Consider the following 7,037-nt stretch of genomic DNA (forward strand, 5'->3'; position numbering starts at 1 on the left):
TCCGACTTTCTCTGATGTAATCGTGTAAGTCCAGGTTCCCCAGAATCCGAATTCCTGGTTGCCATCTGTTGATGGGTGGATTGGTTACCACCTGGGGTAATGTTGTTATTACTTGCACGAGTCATACTTGCTTGTAATCAAGTTGGTCCAGTGTTTCCACTGGGTGTTTAGAACCAGGGATTGTTAGTTCCTGGAGCATTATGACCAGCCGCACATTGTGTGAACAGACGCTGACCAGGATGCCGATGGTTCCCACTTCAGACGCGTCCTGGATTTGGGTGTTGACGGTGCTTATTGTAATGGCGGCACTTACTCGCCATGACACAGCAACTTCTTCGGGTTCTGTGGTTTTTGAATGAGTGTGACCCTTGCCAAAAGTCACACTCCCACACCCTCGTGATGCTGCCGCCTCGGTCCGGGACTGCTTATTTGGGTTTCCCCTTATTCGCAGCTGTCCACCATATCTGATGGATCGTTCGCTATCCGCCACCTGCGACCCGCCCTGTACCTGAGGCTCGGATAGGGTATATATATATATATATATATATATATATATATATATATATATATATATATATGTGTGTGTGTGTGTGTGTGTGTGTGCGTGTGTGATTTTATTTATGTCACATATAACACAATTTATCGAATACGTTTTGTAACTTCGTGTATAGCTTTATGTATTGGTGCTGCAACACATGTTATAACTGTCATCCTATGTATATGAATCTCATGGAGTTAAATAGTTTTTATCTATAGTGTTACTGTTATACTTAGATGTACATTTTACTGTAATTTAATTTTTATCCAGTGAAGGAATTTAAAAATTCTTCTTCCATAAAACTTCTTACGTCGTTTGCAGGGAATGCAATCTTAACATATTTATTCATCGAGGCGAATTGTATTTGGCTAATGCTATCAATGTAGTTTTCGTCTTTGTCAGTTTAATACCCTACAGCCAGTTTGACAGTTGCTTTCACTGAATTAACAGTCTTGCCAGACTCAATCTTTACGAAATGAGAATTGGATTACTACATACAGTCTAGGTGCTTAGTTGTTCAGCTTAAAACTAGATCAATATGTAAGTATTAAAATAATTGCGCATACAGTGTTTATCACGGTTATGCATTATACGGGTATGTGTTATATATTTTTCATGGATTTCTGTACATTGTTGCACAACTTACGTAAGACAATGATTTTTCGAAACGTGTAACATTTAATAAGGATTAGCGTGATCAGGACTTTCCCTTAACTGCACATTGTGTCATCTCTGAATGGTCGCCCACCTCTACTATGGAAGAATTATTGGATCAAGTAATTTGATTCAGTTAGATTTTGTCAAAGATGTTTAGGACAAATTCCACGACTTCCCATAGCAGAGCAGGTTCATAAAGAGTTATTTTCGCTCTGAAGTACAGTATCAAACCTTTTTTTAGACTTTAGTTGATCGTACATGTAGAATGAAGATAATATATTGTGAAAAATATTGTTAGTGTTTTTGCTGAAGTTGTTTTTACAAGTTCACTGTAAGAGGTTTTAGGACGTTTATCACATATTGCCAATCGTAAATCAATGGCTCTCCTCTGTGTGTAAAACTGATCAAGACTTATCATTTCATATATCTATTCATTGATAAAATATCAAACAAAGATAACGCTTGCACTTTTAATTGAACATCTAAAGTTTTGATTATAAAAAAGTATGTCACACATAGATCAAAAGATTTTGGAGTTCAAAATTCAATTAAATTCTAAATATTTTGTTGGTTAAGTATTTTTCTAACATCAACATCAATTTTTCGTTGTTGTTGAATATCTTCATGCTCTGCAGTTACTGATGAAGTGATTTCTCTAGTAAATTTCACTTGTTTTTCTGTGATTAGTGTGTCATACTTTAAGTGCCTCTCATTGGTTTAGTTATGATGCTCACATCATGAGTGAGTTTTTTCAGTATTTTATATGACCACTTATACATAACGAATGTAGAAGTGGAGTAAAAGTCTAAACATGGATATAATGACTGAGTGTGGTGGTAATGTGGTTAAGATACTAAACTCGTTTCCTGTGAAAGCAACTTTCCAACTTAGGTTTTTCCTGATAATTTTACTGAGATGTTACCTTCAAAATGTCTAGTTGGATACCTTCTTCTGTTCATATCCGACTGAGCTAATAAATCTCTTCTTATGACCTCGACAATGGCGAACGTTATATTTTAAATTTCTTCCTTGAGAGAATTTATTAAGGTGTCTCACATGAAAATTTACGTTTTATTGTTGAGTTCTTCAGTCTGAAGACCAGTTTCATGGAACTCACCATGTTACTCTATACTGTGCAAGCATCTTTATCTCCGAATAATTATTGCTCCTTCTGAATTTCCTTACTGTATTCATCTCTTGGTCTCCCTCTCGGTTGTTACCCCTAAGAAATCCTCCAAAACTAAGTTGGTGATCCTTTGATGTCACAGAATGTGTCCATCAACAGATGCCATCTTCTACTCAGGTAGTGCCACAAATTTCTTTTTACCTTTTCTATTCAGTTCCTCCTCATTATTTACGTGATCTACCTACCTAATCCTCAGCATTATTCTGTAGCATCACATTTCAAAAGCTTCTATTCTCTACATATGTTTTTGGATAGGGTCCGCCTTTAGCAAAACACAATTTTGTTTTGTAACACAAACATGTTTCACTGCAGTTGCAGCATCTTCAGTGGGCTTTTATTTTATGGCTGTTAAAGATAAATAATGTTCTTTACTGTTTGTATACATGTAAATATTAGTTTTTAAATTGTAATTACAGATATTTGAAAAAAAAAACACTTAACACTATGAATTCGTACCTTTCTGCAATTTCTTTGGTTTTACTCTACGGGTCATAATCAAAGAAACTGTAATCAGAGTCCACATCTGCCCTGGAAAGGTCTGTCTTACCGTTTATGATCAACCTGAAACCTTCCTACGTCTCCCCACCTCTTCCACGTATGCATCCTTTTTTCATGATTCCTAAACCAAGTGTTCGCGATGGTTAAATTATGCTCTGTGCAAAATTCTACCAGACGGCTTCCTCTTTCATTCCTTTCCACCAGTCCATATGCACCTGTTATTTTTTTTTGTTTCTTTTTCCTACAATCGAATACCAGTCCCCCATCACAATTAAATCTCCCTTAACTATCTGAATAATTTCTTTTATCGCGTCATACACTTCTTAAATCTCTTCCTCATGTGCAGAGCTAGTTGCATATGAACTTGTACTACTGTGGTGGGTGTGGGCTTTGTGTCTATTTTGGCTACGATAATGCATTCACTATTGATAGTAGCTTACCCGCATCCCTATTTTCTCATTCTTTATGAAACGTACTCCTGCATTATCCTTATTTGTTTTTGTATTTATAACCTTTAGCTGACCAGAAGCCCTCTTCCTGCTGCCACCGAACTTCACTAATTCCGCTATATCTAACTCCAACCCATCCATTTCCCTTTTTAAATTTTCTAACTTACCTACACGATTAAGGTATCTAACATTCCGTGCTCCTGATGACGACATCGTCCTGAGTAGGCCCCGACTGTAGATCTGAATGGTGGACTGTTTTACCTCTGGAATATTTTACCTAAGAGGATACCATCATCGTTTAACCATACAGTAGAGCTAAATTCCCTTGGGAAAAATTTCGGCTGTACTTTCCCCTTGTTTTAAGCCGTTCGCAGTATCAGCACAGCAAGGCCGTTTTAATTGATGTTACAAGGCCAGTTCAGTGAGTCATCCAGACTCTTATCACTGCAACTACTGAAAAGGCTGTTGCCCCTCCGATGTGGTAGCACCTACTCTATGGCCATATGTATCGCTGAGGCACGCAAGCCATCCCACCAACAGCATGGTCCATGGGTGTGGAAATTTTACGTAATATTGATTAAATAATTGGTGCACCTCAGTCATAGGAGAGGACTTCAAAAATTAAGTTATAAATCGTTATGGCAGGAAAAGAACTTTTATTGAATACAGCACTACACTTCAGACTGACATAGATATAACACACTTTTTTTGGCATACTCACCATGTCTCTGTAAACAACGGTGGGAAGGTTTTACACTCGTTCAATTCACTGACGATAAAAATCAAGTTCTTCGTCACAAAGCAATTTGAGGACCGCAGGGTGAAAGTCCTCATCGTTAGAAAATCTCTTTCCCTCCACCCCCAGATCTTCCTCCTAGATTGCTTGGATATTACTTGCCTTCTGTGGTTGTTGTTGGTAGCCTTCCTTCCCAATCAGCATAACCTAAGTACATCTACGCTGACTTGTTCAAATTACTGACACCATTTGATTACGATTGGATGTGACATTGCATTTGATTCACATAATTCCAGAAGTTCATACGGAACGGCGTACATCAATATTGCAACACGATTCCAGCTGCTGCGCCATTTCACTTCTATACTATGATGCACCTGTTTCCCGTACTGCAGCAGAACATTGCCTGCCGAAAATTCAGAACTCGTACTCTGTTCTGATAATGTGCTATTCTTGTTGCACAATGGTCTAAGTGTGACATGTCATGTGTAACTTACTTTCTGAAATCCCTAAGAACATTTAATGGTATAAAATTGTATTTCCCTGTGATAGTTTGATCAAAATTTGGTAAGGACCAAAGAAAATTGTAGACGCCAATATTTTACAATTTAAATGTTTAGCGTGGTTCATAAATTGATTTTCTGTGGAAAGGTCATTTATATAATTTGGATATTGTCTAGGTTACTTGCTTATGTTTGAGGAGATAATTCCTGCTTCTAGAAAGCAGTATCCCTTCCACATCATTAGAAGACAATTGAAAAGTATTTGCACTTTCCCCTGGATGGAAAGGTGTTTTAGAAACTGTTTTATTATACAAAAATCTGTAAGGCATATAAAATTAATTCCCACAGGGCACGTGTTATTAAGTGATCAAGGAGTCTATTCATACAAATATCACCATTTGTGCTCTTCAAAGAAGTCATGCATTCGATTTGTACGTATTGATAAAAGAAAAATCGTTATTACGATGACGTAGTCGCTCAGTCACTCTGCCACTAACAAATAAACGTACCCAAGGAATACACTTCAATTTTGACCGGCTTTGAATATGTTGTAGTGTAGAGCAAAATTACAGACACGCACTTTTTATACTTTCCCATACGGCCATTAAGGGGGTAAAACACCCCCTTGAAAAACTTGAGTTTCATATTTCTGAATATTATTGAAATGGTAACATATATAAAAGAACTTCAAATGAAACCTCTGTGGCTTTTAATGTATGTTACAACGGTGCACCTACTTCCACTCCACTATTCTGTTTTTCATTTCGACATTTCACTAACAGTAAGACGTATACCATCGTTATACCAAATTCAGTCAAATACAATGAAGTGATATCCCAAAGACGCATTTGTCAGAAATAGGCTAGATATATCACTATATTTCTGTACGTCCGCCTGATATGTGTCCGTTTCAACGCCAGTTGTCCTGTTAGGTTGTTTAATAACTCTACCCTTTCCAAAACAAAAGTAATATCCAACAAATGGGTCCCAGCTGGAGATGTGAAAGTCAAGGACAGTCTACTAGAAGAGGTCAGTGAATATGTCTACCTTGGCCAGACTATAAATATGAAGGGAGACATAAGGCCAGAAATCTATCGACGCATCAAGCTTGGCTGGCAAGCATTTGGGAAGAATTCAAAAGTATTCAGATCAAAAATGCTAGTAAATCTGAAGAAAGCAGTATTTGATCAATGCATTCTTCCTGTGATGACGTATGGCTGCGAGACATGGACACTGAACTCATTCACGAAAGGGAAACTTAGGACAGCACAGAGAGCCATGGAGAGATCAATGCTGGGCTATACAAGAAAGGACAGGAAAAGGGCAGATGACATCCGGTCTGTGACGAGGGTTAATGACATCTTAGAGAGAGTAGGTTCCTTGAAATGGCAGTGGGCTGGCCACATTGCTAGAAGAAAAGACAACAGATGGACGAAGCTAGTACTGGAGTGGAGTCCGAGAGAGCACCGGAGGCCTAGAGGAAGACCACCAGACAGATGGGACAAAGACATCAAGAAGATCGCTGGTAACACCTGGCAGAGAACTGCCCAAGACCGTCCCACTTGGAGAAGACTTCTGAAAGCCTATCTGAATCCATAACTGGAAGAGGCCACATCATCGCATGATTGAATTGGCTGACGATGATGATAGATATATATATATATATATACACACACACACACACACACACACACACACACACACACACACACACACACACACACACACACACACACACACACACACACACAGATATATATATATATATATATATATATATATATATATATATATATATATATATTCTTTTAACTTTATGAAATATAAAATATCTTTTGTTGTGTTAGTGTTTTCCTTTTTCTTTTACTGTAATTTTTATTTGCTTTCAAGTTGTCACCTTTTCAAATTTCATGAATTTATATTTGAAATTGTTTCTAATTCAAATGGCTCTAAGCACTCTGGGACTTAACATCGGAGGTCATCAGTCCCCTAGAACTTAGAACTACTTAAACCTAAGTAACCTAGGGACATCACACACATCCATGCCCGAGGCAGAATTCGAACCGGCGACCGTAGCAGCAGCGCGGTTCCGGACTGAAGCGCTTAAACCGCTCGGCCACAGCGGCCGGCTGAAATTGTTTTTACATTATTGTTGTAACATTACTGTAGATGTGTATAATAATGAGGAAGAACAGAATTGTTGGCGTCAAAAAAATGATGAATGCATTATTTTGAAGGCGGCGTTTCGCCCCCTTAACGGCCGTATGGGAACCTGTAAAAAAATGTACCTGTTATTTTGTCCTTCACTACAACATATTTAAAGCCGATCAAAATCGGAGCGTATCCCTTGTGTAGGTTTAACTGCAAGTATATTTAATCACATGAAGCCGATATCTGGTCGTTCCCAATTAATGTTGAACATATCAAAGATTTGTATTTAATAAAGAGTAAGTGTCTGTATTGAGAAGCG

The sequence above is a fragment of the Schistocerca nitens genome, chromosome 3 (genome assembly GCF_023898315.1).
Source record: "Schistocerca nitens isolate TAMUIC-IGC-003100 chromosome 3, iqSchNite1.1, whole genome shotgun sequence".
Lineage (NCBI taxonomy): Eukaryota > Metazoa > Arthropoda > Insecta > Orthoptera > Acrididae > Schistocerca > Schistocerca nitens.